This window comes from Scomber japonicus, chromosome 20 (genome assembly GCF_027409825.1).
Source record: "Scomber japonicus isolate fScoJap1 chromosome 20, fScoJap1.pri, whole genome shotgun sequence".
NCBI classification, from domain to species: Eukaryota; Metazoa; Chordata; class Actinopteri; order Scombriformes; family Scombridae; genus Scomber; species Scomber japonicus.
The window spans coordinates 26,465,103-26,480,449 of record NC_070597.1 but is presented as its reverse complement, the minus strand read 5'-3'; positions in this window follow the sequence as shown (position 1 = coordinate 26,480,449).

The window sequence follows — 15,347 nt, the reverse complement described above, 5'->3', positions numbered from 1 at the left end:
GTGATTAATCAGGCACAGTGAAGATGCACTTTAACTTCAATGGCCAGCTATTTGGTCTGATGACCAAGGTCATTGAGAGTCAATCGGCCTATAGTGTGTGTGGTGGAGAAGTCAATACAAGTCAATGGCTGCGTTAATTCCTCAAACTGCGTTTGCACGGTGTCTGCTGGCCCCTCGGCCCCTGCTGTGGAGTCGTATGAGTGCTCAATAAGAGATGCTAATGGCGTCGTTAGCATGGTTGTTAGTGGCTCACTGTGATTATTCATAATTTGAGAGACTGTTGACAAGTTCAGCAGGTCAGGTAGAGTTCAGCACCCTGGGAGAGAGCTGCTTTTTACACCAGAACTCCTTCTGATCAAGGTTTACCTACAACTGTTGGTGGAGAAATGCTTTAAATGCTAAATTGTTCAATATGCAAATGCCTGTACCCTATCATCTAATTGTTATTCATCAATTTCTTTTGGGAGGCCAAAAATGTTGTCATAATTTCATGCCTGATTATATTGTGCTACAGCAAGCACACACCCAGTTCTTTGTCTTTCCAAAAATCAAACCCTTAAATGTCTTTAGAATACAGTGAAATATTTCCATTGTATTCCTCATTCAGGGTAAATAAGTAATACTGGAAATCTGTCTGCACCTTGAAGATGTTCCCCTTCTGAAATGCTAACAGTGGACATTTGAATTGTGACAAAGATGTTACATATACAGTTGATATCCTGGGCTTTTTTCACCAGGATGGCAGCATCATTGACATCAGTAGGGTCATTATGTAGGTTCATCACTACTGTCTGTTTATGATCTAAGACCAACAGCAGACCAGTAACTCTGTAGGCTAAATAATTGAATTCATTGTTTTCATTATTTCAATATGAATTTGTGTATTTGCTTTTGGATGCTGACATAGCTGGAATACTTATGTCTTGACTACCAGAGTCTAGAGTGAAAGTCACTTTTTATTTACTTCCTGTCAGATGCCAGCCATTAAGAGACACCCAAAAGTGTGACTCAAGCTAGTGTTTGAATAAAGTCACTTTTATTTCAACTGTTTTATTGAATCATTTAAATTAACAGATGTATCAAGGCACACAAGTATGCAAATATTTAACCAAAAAACAGACAGTCTGAGACAGTAGACACATAATAATAGTATAGATACATACTACATACACACACAAATAAAATAAAACAAAATAAAGAGAGAGGGGAAGGGATTGGGTCGATGGAAGCTTTTATTCAGTCAGATTTTTACATGGGAGGTTGTCGAGGTACTCCACAAAAGGCTGCCATACTATGTATAGTATTTTAACAGAGCCTTGACTACAGTTTCTCAACTCTAATTTTAAGTGTGTTGTTCCCTGACCCAACAAGCATGTGATGGTGGATGCCCTGTTACCCAATTGACGGGCAAGAGAAAAACATGATATAAGTATCAGGGGCATCTTGGCACTTACAGCAATTGAGATTGACCTCAGGGTTATAACCTAGCAAGTCTGCTCCTGCAGAGATTTACTCTGAATGAAAGCATGCCATGTCTCACACACATTGAGGATTTGTGTATTCTCTCAGTCGTTGGCCACCAGGCTTCTTCGGTTAATTCCATTTCTAATTCTTCTTTCCAAGAACATTTCAGATAATTGGATAGAGTCACTTTTAAGTTCACACACACACACACACACACACACACACACACACACACACACACACACACACACACACTTGCATGCAAAGAGTCTCCATAGGATAAATTTAATGGGAAATGAATGGTTCATACTGCAGTGCTCCAGTAAAGTCACCATGTCAAAGTTGTGTTGTCCTGCTTACACTTGCAGTGTGATGAACAGGAGGCCAAGAGGATAAGAAGTAGAAGTGCCAATAAAGCAGATTACCACTGCCATCCTTTGTACTGAGAGGCCAACTACACAAATGGGAGTGGGTGAAAAAAGAGAAAGAGAAGGGAACGATGCCCAAAAAGATGAATAAAGAAATGTTTAAAACTGAAGCCTTCTCAGCACTTCTATGTCAGATTTTGACAGATGGTGAAAACCAAAAGGGAAACAGTAAGATGTTGCTAGCCACAGGATGCAGTTTATCCATGTACCTCAGAGTCTAAGTGTGAACAAACTTCTAATGCAATCAATGCAGTCACAGCCAAAACCAGGACACTAAAGAAACTAGGTGACGGATGGAATTCAGACTGTAACATTTTGTATGTCAGTGTAAGCTATCTAATGTTACTGATTTAATTTTGTTGGTGTGGGTCTGTCAATATAATGTACCACTTTGGTCCAGACTGAAATATCTTACCAACTAATGGATGGATGGATGGATGTGCAGATATTCATGGTCTCCAGAGGATGAAACTGAATGAGTTAAAGACAGTGATCCTCTGACTTTTCCTCTAGCAACTTGTGGTTTTAAATTTAATGATTAACTGGTTAAGACAGGAAGTGTGTGTGTTTATGATTTACAATTGATGACCAGCAGCAACATATATTGAAATGAATGTGGGTATTTTTTACTTGAATCCCAGTTGACATCTGGTTGGTGTCATGAGGATGATGCTGACTCATCACAAATTACCTATTGCCATCATTCAAAAACACGTTGTCATTCATCCTCTTATCTCAGGAAGTCACTGTGACCAGCAATGCTATGTGTTGAAATTCAACCAACCAACAGCCAGCAATAAAACTCATTACACGTTCCCAGAAACACGCAGGTCAAGTGTCATCTCAGATATGAACAATAACCCAGATAGCAAGGGATTGTTTTCCTGGTACTGTTAGATGAGTAGCAATATGCTTCTTTGAACTGTGTTGAAACATGAATCAAGGTTTAATCACACATTTATTGATGAGTCAGATCGACTCTTGATTGTTTACTGATTTCCCAATGAGTTACACTTTTGATTGAACGTGTATGTGTTTTTTCAGTGCAGGAGGCTTGAGGCAGTGAGTGGTAAGGTACAGACCATCCACGTGTTTTATTTCAGCAACATTAATGACATACACAGACCAAATCCTGCTCACGAATACAGGAAACCACAGGGCACCATGGGGTTTGTTAGCAGCAGCCTCAGATGGTCAAGTCAGGTCTGTTTTATTTATTCAACCCAAATCTCTCACATTTCTCTACATGGGCTTTTCCAAATGTACAGCATACAGAAACCTTTATCCTTAGACCCTCACTTCAGATCAGGTAAAATCTCACAAAACTAGTTTTAACAGAGAAAGAACTCAAGAAGATCATCAGAGGACTAAATTGTCTTTCAGGATGGACAAGCAGGTAGAGACCTCTAAACCGAACAATCATTTTTGGCCTATCTCTTTGTGAGAGGCTTGTTTGATTGACAGCAGCTGGCAGTCTACTGGTGTTGCGCTGTAGCCTAAAGAACTGAGACAGACAGAAAGTTAGAGTGATGGCTGGTTCAACAAGCTGAGGTGCAGGACAACACGCGTTGATGTTTGTAAGTTAGATCCGGAGACTTTAGGAGTGCCATGCTAGCAGAGTGGTTAAAGCACATGTAACGTCCCTGTTTTGATCCTGCTAGGTATCTTTGTTGCATATCACGCCATTCTCTCTTCCTTTGTTATCTGGCTGTTTATCTACTGTCAGCTGTCCAATAAAGGCACAAAAACATATGTTAAAATTAGCAGGAAAGCTGAAGTGGGTTGTTCAGAGTCTGTGGTGCTTGTGTAGTGTATCAGGATGCTATCAGGCTCAGTGTGATTTTCTGATCTACCTATGACAGAACACTACCATATTACTTTGTGCACAATTTGCTGTATGACATTAGCACTCTAGCAACATAAACACATGGTGAAAAAGCATTTAATCGAATTTCATCATCACGAAATCAAAAACATCAAAATATAAATTTCTCACTTTTGGTTTCTGGTTAACTTCTCAAAGCAAACACAGGACATGCAGATAGGCATCTCTATCTGTTGATAAATGCAAACAGGTAAATGGACCATGCATTAAGATTGTTTTGTAAACATCAGAATTTTTGCATTCTTAGCTTGGCTCCACCTGGAATCTCTAAATTGGCGTTCTAACACCCTGAGGACTGTTTCTGCGTAGAGAGGAAGCATGCATAGACAAGCAGTAACGGCTAATTAAACAGACTTTGCTCCAATTATCCCACTTATTGCACAAGAACTATCAAGACATTCAGCTTAGTCATTTCTGGTATGTGAAGAGAAAAAGCAAATCTCAGTAAATTACTACTAAAATCCACTCCAGCAGTTTGTGCATTTTTTTCTTATGCAAATGTGTTCATACTAACAGACATATAGTGAATGTAAACCAGTGTAATGTGTGCCCATAATGAAGAGATTAAATATATTTTATATGAATCTCTTTCTCCAGTGATAGCATCTTGCCAGGCCCACACACAATCTGCACGTACAGAATTTCCGCAGATTTCTGCAGATTTTCCACCAATAAAGTTACTGCTTGTAAACCTCAAAATGTTCAGCCAATGAAATGAAAATGACTTTTTCCCCACTTTTAATCCTGTGTCTGTGTTATTTGCTGATTTATCTCTAATGTAGCCAAATATGTCATAAAATCTGTATTTTGACGTCATTACATTTTTTCTCTTCCTATTAAACAGTTTCAAATGTTTGCTCGTAATGTGTCAGAGGCATTTACAAAAGTTCAGCTAATCAAATGTGACAGTGGAAATATAAAACCACATGTCACTGTTTGTGGGTCATAGTAGCTCACAGAGTAACATGGAGAGAGATTAGAAGAGATATGTGTTTTGATATTAGTGGCAAACACTTTGTTTCCATGTGCAGAACAATGTGGCTGAGCTCTAATTCATTTTAAACTACCTTTGTTATCTTATATGAATATTATGTATAATATTATCTATCATCTATCTGTTATTCTGCAGATTTTCTGAGTCCATCTGGGTCTGAATCTTGTTTGTGTTTGACTGGATCATTTTTTCATTACATCTCCACTTGTATGTGTTTGATTTGAATGAAAATGTAGTCTATGTGGAATTAACCGGGGTGGTTTCTTAAAACATCATTAAAAACATCATTAATGAAACATTGTCTAAAAAATAGAAGAAATGTAATTTTTTTTAGATAATAACAAAATGCAAATGTATAGATATGATACAAAAAAGTGACATATATTCAAGGTATATACACAAACTGAAGTTCATACTATCTTACCTTCTTAATCTATTGTAAATATTTTAATGGTTTATACAGAGTAGGTTTATACATATTTACAGCACATTATCCTGAGAGCTGGATGAAACAAAAGCAGTTGTCTTGGTCCCAGATGGGGAAATCCTCTCTGTTTCACTGCTGTCAAAATCCACAGGGGAGGGGTTACAGTGAGCAGATTTTTCTGGCTGCCTATTGCTCTCAAACATACTTTGCCAAGTTCAAAAGTTCAGCACAGCTCTGAATTCTGTCAGGGACTTTGGAAGCAGGCAGGAGGCAGGAAGGCTATTCTTCTGAATTACTCTATACTTCCAATAACAGCTTTTCCCACTGAGGTTCAGGGAATACTGAGGAAACCAGGGGAGATACAACTTAAGGCCAAGGTGAGGGTGACACTAATGACTTAGCAAAGAGGTCATCTAGAAGGCAGCGATAAGGAGACACACGCGCACGCGTACGCACATACACACACACACACACACACACACACACACACACACACACACACACACACAATACACAGCAGTGGTGCAGTGATAGCCAAACTGGAGATTGGAGAATTGGAGAATACCCATCAAATACCATCAATGAATGTGTTTACGGTATTTAGAACATTAGTGGTAAATGGTGCATTACTAACAGCAATACAGGTAGGTCAGAATCAGAATCATCTTTTATGGCCAAATATGATTACACATACATTTAATTCCAGGTTACTGACTTTTAATGTATTCACACACAACATAACACAGCAATCTTTAGAAAGACACAGATATATATATATATATATATATATATATATATATATATACATATATATATAAACAGGATGCAAATAGTGCAAAGAAGTGAAGAGTGTACAAAGTGCTGAAATAGAACTGAATGTTATAAAGAGACATATTACTTTATAGTGTGTTGTTATGTACAGTATGACAGCCTGTTCAAATATAATAGTAATAGTAATGAGTTAATTGTATTGCAAATTGTGTATTTTAGACTGTGTAGTGCTGTTTGTATTATAATGTTACATGTTATTGTACAGTTATTTATAGTTTAAGAGTCTTGAAATCATTAACCAGTACTGCCTACTTAATCAGAGTAATAAATGTTTTTTCATGTTCATATAATAGATAAATAAATGCAACTTTTTTACTGTTTGTGTTAACCTTTATTGTATTAAAAAACGATGTTCTCAGTCTGTCAGTGATGATGTACTGTATACTTGTATTCATTCTATGAATGCAATTCTTACTGTGTATTTTTAATTGTTCTATATGTGTAAACAAACAAAACATAGTTCTTGTGTTAACTGTGCGGGGGAAGAAATGGTTCCTGTGTCTGCTGGTTTGGGGCATACAGTGTTCTGTAGCACCTACCAGAGGGAAGAAGTAGGAACAAAGGTGATTTTCTCTGCCTGTTTCCTGACTCTATAGATGTGTACAGGTCATGGATGGTGAGCAGGTCAGCACCAGTAATCAGATATCAATATCAGAAATAGCATCATCATTACATTATGGAATCTTATCCTCCATCATATGGAGTGATGTTGACTTGCTGTGCTTATGTATTTTCTGAGAATGTTGCAATGGTACAACCATGACCTGGAACTTACTACAGGAACAGAACAACCTGTGAGAATCTGATCTGTCAGGTCAAGGGTCAAAGTTCTGCTTTGTTTTTCACTGTGTTTTACAAACAAGAGCATTTCACATGTATGCACATCATTAAAAAAGCAAGTGTTGTCAAGTTTGCAAGGGTGCAGTTTAGATTTGAGGTAGGTAACAATGGAAAAAGTGGCACTTACATATATTTTCTTTTTGATGTGTTGCCTTAAATGTCAGTATTGTTAAATTATAGGAGTCTCAACCACAGTAGGAGGTAGAAGTGTACAGAGAGAGAGAGAGAAAACAGTGGTTGTGATTAGGTCTCAGTGATGGATTTTGGATGGACGTTATTTACTGATGAAGTCTTCATTAATCAGCATCATGAAGGTGAGGAACAGGGTTGGGGAACATTACCTTTAAAAGTAACTAATTACATTACAAAATGACTGTCATTATAAAGTAACTAGTTACATTCCTGCATTACCTTGTGAGAACAGTAAGTGGTTAGAGTACTTTAGTGTTACTTTGTGATTCCTCATGTAGTTTTAAATATAATGAGTGTACCATCATCACACAGCCAAGTCTGGATCATAATGTGTAAATCTTTACACTAACAGCAGGAATGACACACACAATGTCTCATTTACAGTCTTTATTGTACAGCTTTACATAAAAACTGTAAAAGAGGCTTCTCAAACACATGACACATGTTATAAAACTACATTCAGACATTTCAAGCACATACCTGAATACAAATTATAAACACATACAGGCTTTTCAGTCACAACTTACATGTTACTGTAATGTTCTTGCTCTTATTTCCTCCCACAACTTCAAAATAATGTGAATATTTCCATGAAGTGAATGCTGTCACTTCTGAGCTGCTGTACACACACGCAGTGAGTAATGCGTTACCACCAACACCAGTGAGGAACTAACTTCGTCCGTATACGTTTGGCAATGCAGTGTTAATTTGAGGACAGCTAGTTACAGCTACTGTTGATAGAGCTGAGATAAAGAGGGAGAAAAAATCTGTTTATAATTAAAAAGTTATTTGTTAAAATACAGTTAATATAATAAATTGTCAGCTGTTGTAATACTGTGGTAACAAAATTCCCACTAAGCAGATATGATGTGCTATGTTGTAACTTCAACACATGCAGGCTGGAGGGTTTACTTGCAAAAATGTTTAAAAATGGGGCTTTTAGTCTACAATCTAAGTGATTTGAACTTTAAGTGAATACACAGATTATTTCAGAAAGCGTCTCCAATGAATTGAACATTATTCTCTCAGAATGAGCGTGAGCATTCATGCAGTCTGATTGAAACATTGAGCAAAGGCTGAGGAGGGATAGAAGACAAGATAGAGCAGGTGAGGAGGGTCATGAGGGTCACATCACTGAACTTTTACAAGGATTCCCCACTTTAATGAGCCCAGGAGCAATCAAACATCTAAAAGACAATAAAAAAGGAAATAAAAGACACAAACAACACTCGTCCTCTGCTTATAACGTCTCCTCAGCATCATTTACATCCAAATGCCACACCCTGCCTCATAAACACTGATAGACCAGCGCAGACTCTCTGATGTCTCTCTAGTTTGTGGACGTGGCACCCCTCCCAACCCCCACCCACCCCCCCATACACACTCTCACACACACAAATGCCAGTTGGTCAATCATATGGTGTATTCTTATAGTCTTCCATTTACTAAGTACAATCAATGACTAAACCCTACTCCAAACCACATCAGATTCACACACACACACACACACACACACACACACACACACACACACACACACACACACACACACACACACACGCACACCAATTTACCTGATGTTAGTGGAGGCCATGGAGAGGCCAAAGGATCTAACAGGTCTATGCCACATTTCAGAGCCCATCAGTCCTTTGATGAGGAGGAAAGAAAGAAAAAAGGCCATTGTCTGTGAGCATACCCCAATATAACTGTTTCATCAGGCTGAGTGAGTGTGTGAGGAAGGACAGACATCCCCCACACACCAATATCTCACAATAAATTAACAGTAATACAACTTATTTCACCATGAGTAACTAAAAAGGCAAAGCATAAGACAAATATTCCAGTCACTCAGCATAAGTTTATTGATGAATATTAAGAGGTTTGCAACCACCTCAGAACATTACAATCATCTGACTTTATAGGCTTTATTCAGTTTTAGGGGTTACTAAGCAATGCATTAGAGTGCTTGGATTACTTTTTTGCTGTTATGAGTAACCTCACATGTTAGGTTTAAGTACTCGTTGTTTAGTTACGTTTTCAAAAAGGTTTATTATTTATTTATTATTATTTTTTAACCATTCCTTTAGCTACCTTTTTACCACAAGAAAAGAAAATCAGACACAAATTCACACTGTTACTACTTTATTGGCAGGCAGGCACCTGTCTATGTGCTACGGTTATATCACTGGGCATGGGTACGGCAGCTCAGAAGGGACAACATTCACTTTGTGGAAATCATGAAGAAGCAAGTGTTTAGAAAGGTATGTGCTATGTGTTAATAAAGCATATTACTTTAATTTGCAAGTTATTTATTACATATACAGTACCAGTCAAAAGTTTGGACACACTTTCTCATTGATGTGAATGGGAAAGTGTGTCCAAACTTTTGACTGATACTTTTACAGTTTTTATGTAAAGCTGTACAATAAAGACTGTAAATGAGACATTGTGTGTGTCATTCCTGCTGTTAGTGTAAAGATTTACACATTATGATCCAGACTTGGCTGTGTGATGATGGTACACTCATTATATTTAAAGGAGGTCTGGACTAAAACTACATGAGGAATCACAAAGTAACACTAAAGTACTCTAACCACTTACTGTTCTCACAAGGTAATGCAGGAATGTAACTAGTTACTTTATAATGACAGTCATTTTGTAATGTAATGAGTTACTTTTAAAAGTAACATTCCCTAACACTAGCTATAATAGCTTATTTTTGTGGTAATAATCTTGAAAAGTGTCTGTTTTGTATTAAATAATCACTCTTTCAAAAGTAAAGAGTGAATCAAAACCTTACATGGTGTATGAACTTGCAAACAGATCAATGGGAGACATTGTCTTCCAGAGTGTATACTGAGAGTGATAGTGTTCAGCAATTATGGAAGCCTGGGAGGACAAAAAGGTCCTTCTCTTCCCTAGTAGCTTTCATACAATCACTTACTATGATTGTGGAAGCACTCTTCATAGTCCACCTGTCCATAAAGGGATCATTTCACAACTTTTGAAATAAAGCAGTATCATCATGTGAATTGACTAGAATAACAACTAAGAGATGTGACCCCCCCTCCCCACCCCAAGCCTCCAGTGAACCTTATCAGGAACAGCACAGAGAATGAGGACGACAGAGAGAAAGTGAAATTACAATAACTAGGTCATTGTGGTGGTGGTTGTGGTGGTAGTGAGTGGGGGTGGGTGGGTTTGAGGGGGGGGTGTAAAGGTGAACATCAAGTGACCATCACACAATGAAACAAAGGTTGAAAGGAAAGCAGGGAGGGAAAGACAGAGTAGGCGTGAAAGAATGCCAAGGCCTGGAATGCATTTAGAGGTTAGCATCCAAGCACTTTCCACAAAGAGCAGCACTTAGCTACATATACTGAGGGTGTAAGGGCAGGCTGGTGACAGACACAGGGCGTTCAGTTGAAAAAACAAGTCTGGTGTAAGCTTACAGTTCAACTAAGGTGCATCAGCTGAATGAAGAAACAGGTAAAAGGAAGATGGAAGAAATTACAATCAAGCCCCGAATTGACTCATTTTATGTTTTTATATGCTTCTCCTGTGTATAAGCTGTAATATTATCATCTGTTATTGATTTGATACAATAAAAAGTGATACATTTTACACAAGAATGTATTAAAGGGCAGATTGTAAAGAAATGTGTTACTGTTTATCTTGTAGTGGTGAAAACTCTCAATGAGACTTTTCTGGTTGAATAAAGTGAACATTTGAACACATCAGCAGTGGGTGGCATTTTAGCATTGTATTATTACAACATTATTAGCCCAAACTGGTGCTGACTCAAGTGACATCACTGAGGGCAGTTTCCCGTTTGTCACATTTGCAGCAATACTCCCCAACATCTGTAAATAGACTGATGTGCAAATGCACGTTCAGCAATTTAACCCCCATGTTGTGAATTAATTGACATTTAAAACAGTTTATTATTATAAAAAGTAATGTCACCCTGGCCTGTCAGTCAAGAGAAAATAGGGCAGAGCTAGTTCTGTCATTTGTTTCAGTCTCAAACAGCCAATCACATTACTGGCTAGCACTAACTCCATGTATTTGAGGTTGATTGTGTATATTTCTATATATCACGTATCATGTGAAACCACCTTTGTGTGTGTGTGTGTGTGTGTGTGTGTGTGTGTGTGTGTGTGTGTGTGTGTGTGTGTGTGTGTGTGTGTGTTCAACAGTGCTGGACAGTCACAGTGTTCAGTCTGTAGCAGGTTTTGTTAAGAATGTAACTAGATTTCCTGGTCATGTGCATTTGAAACGTTTTAACATGGTTTATGTGGTTTATGCGTATGACAAAAACTTGTACTTGAAGATGCACATCCTGTAGTCCAAATCCTGCCCAAAATAATCACACCCCAACTTTCCAAACAATAAAATAAGGAATTCTTAATAATCTCTTTTTAACAGCTAATCACCTTTATTTGAGCCAGACTTTTCCTTACCTACAGTATACAAAAATTGAAATAATAATAAATAAATAAAATAAATAAAATAAAATGTTCCTACATTTTTGTACAGCTGATGCACATTTTTATATGTGCAAATGTACCAACCATAAATAATAAGAATAAGATTTAATAATGACATCAATGTGAATTGGTGTACAGACTAATTATGAGTCAGAATATAAACAGTGTGTAAATAGTTCAATTATATACATTGGTGTTTGTTTTGATTTTAAAAAGCATTTACTTTGTTAATACTTCTCTTTTACCAATCTTTCTTGTTTTTAGTTCACACTGACATCAGCTTAGTGTGGATAGGCCCTCTCATTCATTTGAATGGGAGCAGTCCAGTAACACAGTATCATAATCATCTGTGCAGAAAGGTCCAGTTAAAACCAGACCCAACTATAACAAACACAGTCTGTACTCCACTGTGAGCTATTGTCTTTATTCCTCTTTATGTCACATCGTCATATATATTTATTTAAGCTTTTTTGTTTTAGAGTTTTCTGGTGTGTTTTTATGTAATATTCAAATAGCAGTTCTATTTTTAATCTGTGTAACAGCTTCCCCACAGATCAAATCAAAAGTGAGCAAGGAGCGGTCAATGGAGACACATTCTGATGTCAGGTGTGAACTGTCTCAGCTGGATTTACACACAATCTGGATATACCTGGTAACAGGATAATGGGTCTGAGCACGGCTGTAGTTTGGCACAATGCCGTCTCCTACACACACACACACACACGTACATACACACACACTCACACCACACACACACACACACACACACACAGTCACATATATATGCAAAGCCACCCACCCACACACAGAAATGCACATTTGTGCAAACACATTTATCATCCAATTTCACTTTCTGTTGGCTCTGTGTATTCCCATGATCAATCATAGTCCCAGTGTTTGCTCTGCTATCGGCCATCTTTCATTGTCACCTTCAAAGGACTATCATGTCTTCTTTGTAGAGTGGTGTAGGTGTGTTTCTTTGTGTGTGTGTGTGTGTGTGTGTGTGTGTTTGAAAGAAAGAGAGAGAGAGAGTGAGAGAGACGGAGGAGGAGTTTGCTGTAACTTATGGCTGGTGTTTGTAATTTGCTTCAGTTTTATGCTTTCTGTAACTATATTTACATATACACATATAAAAAAATTAAGATGAATTTTATTGCTTGAAGCACATTTCACAGTATAAAGGAAGATACATTTCTTTCATATGTAAAAGTGTTCAGATTGTATCCCTGCAGTCTAAATGGAGCTCAAGCCAAGCCATATTTTCCTGTCTATGTTTGATAGACAAACAGGGAGACGGAGGGTGGAGTGAGATGGAGTGATGGTGAAGGTGGAGAAGAGGAGGAAGCTGAAGAGGTCTGGCATCGCATTTAGCCTCATATTTAAAAACAAAATCATCATTTACACGTTTTCTAGCTGATGTAGGCTACAGTATTGTCTCTTTACCCACTGACTGGAGCTTTTCAAAATATATTATATGTTTCTTGTTTCACAATTTACCAACTTATCATGTTATCAGAAGAAAAGTTTGTTTCAATGAGAGATAACGAGAAAGGGGGCAACCTCAGCACCAAACAAGAATGTGGATGTTTGACCATTTTGCTAAACCTCTGATTTGCATTCAATAATATATTTTCATATATACTGTACATCTCACTACAGTATGGTAGAAGTTTAGAAAATCATGTGTAATAGCAAGTTAGGTTATGGTTGATAAACAGGTAAATGTAAGTGTAACCTCTGTACACTATGTCTCTGCTTCACTACATTAAAACATTCCTTTCTACGGTGGCCGCTCACTTTATCACTTCAGTGTCACTCCCAATATTTGGTACACTCCCTTTCTGTGAGGATTATATCATTTGTACATTTGTTTCAGGTCTGGTAAAAGTGTTTTACCTGGAACTGGACTTAAATTGTGAAGTGCAGGGGATCCACTTATTGAAGGATTTCAATAAGGACATAATTGCAATGGGATACTTTACGAGAGGCAGGTCCAAAATAAGGTTTCCAGTAATATAAAATAAAGTGTAGGCATGTTTTAAATCTGAATACATATTTAGATTTAAAAAAGAATGGATTCTGGTAAGAACAGGAACTCAGGAATGAATGTTTAGGGCTCTAAGAAGATTATTCCAAAAATAGTCAGATAGTTGGTCAACTTTAGATTCACCAAAAAATATTACTAAGAAAGCAGCAAATTATTTATGAATACAATAAATCTTCCTCATATTACATATTATTTAACTAGTTAGGCTCAGACAAGTGAAACCACCACTGAGGCAAGACTGTCCTCCCAAGTGAGACGATAGTTAGATAAATAGTTGTGCTAAGACTACACTGCAAAGATTACATTTAACAGTTTTAATAAATATTAGAGTAATAAACTATTGAAAGAGATTACAGTAGGAATAGTAAAATAATGTTATATTATTTAAAGCCAAACCATGAGCTTTCCATAAATCTAACCAAGTGACTTTTGTGCTGAAACCTAACCATTGTCTCATCGTTATATGCATTTATTGTTCAATCATGATTTGTTACAGTTTTGGAAGGCACAGATGAATGATGTCATGCAAGTGATAAATAAAAAGTAACGTTAAGTAAAAAGCCCTCCCCTTTAAATATAAAAAGCCCAAACTCATTTGAGTTCTGTTCTAATCATAACCATATTTATTTTAGTCCTTTGGCCATTCATTCTTTGTTCATATCACAGTAAAATAGAAATAACATTGTCATGATGCAAGTGACTCAGGTGAAATACTGTATAACAGGAGGGAGCAGTAGATGAGCAGAATAACAACATTATTATTATAAAGCAGTGCATCATTTCCACATACATGACAAGTTGAGCAAAACACGAATGAAAAAAAAACCCATGCAGGCTCTGAACTGATATCAGCATTTGTGCTGACACAAGTAAAAGGCAGACAATGTGACAACACCCCCCCCCCCCCCCCCCCCGCCTCTCCTCCCTCCCTCCATCTCATACTGTCATCTGGCCTGCACATGAACCCTGCTCACCTCCTAACCCCAAAGTAGCAGCATGGCTGGCTGTGTGTTTGTGCTTCTGTGTATCTCTTCCCTATCACATACAAATAAATAAGATATCAGGCACAGGTTTTTATCGTAGATAAGTTGAGACAAAAGATCCAAATGATGGGAGGCTGGAGAATTGAGGACAAATCTGAGAAATAAGCAATTTAAAGAGAGAGGAGGAGAGGTTCTGGAGCTCACAGAGGAACTAAATTTAGATTGTTGTTCCTCTGAAATGCAAATAAGGCCCCTGGGTTCATTAAATGGTTCATGGGAGAAATTGCTGCAGTAAAAATGTGTAAATGAGACTTTCTGCTAGGTCAGTTTTAGCTGGGGCTAGTTAAACTGTTGGAGTAAAAACTTTCAGAACCAACACCTAGTTTGCTGCTAAAACAGTCAAACAGTCCTCTTAGACCAGCTCAAGGAACTGTGGAACTACAGGACCTTAACTCAGAACCTAAATGTCTCTTCCACTGCATCCAAAGAGCCATGTTCAATAAGATAGAGCAGTGGACTGTATATTTTAGGTATGTCTAACACACCTGATTCTAATTATCAACTACTATCAAGCAGCTGTTCTTCATTATTCTTCCTTTTTAGATAAAGTATTGTCCAGATCAGTATAGATGTAGCAGTACCATAGTGGTTACTGATGCTGGTAGTGGGAGTCGTACTTTTGCTTAGCTGTTCATGATTGACAGCAGGTGGAGAACAGTGGATGCAGAGGCAGAACCTGGGACAATGGATCCACCTTACATTAAGATCC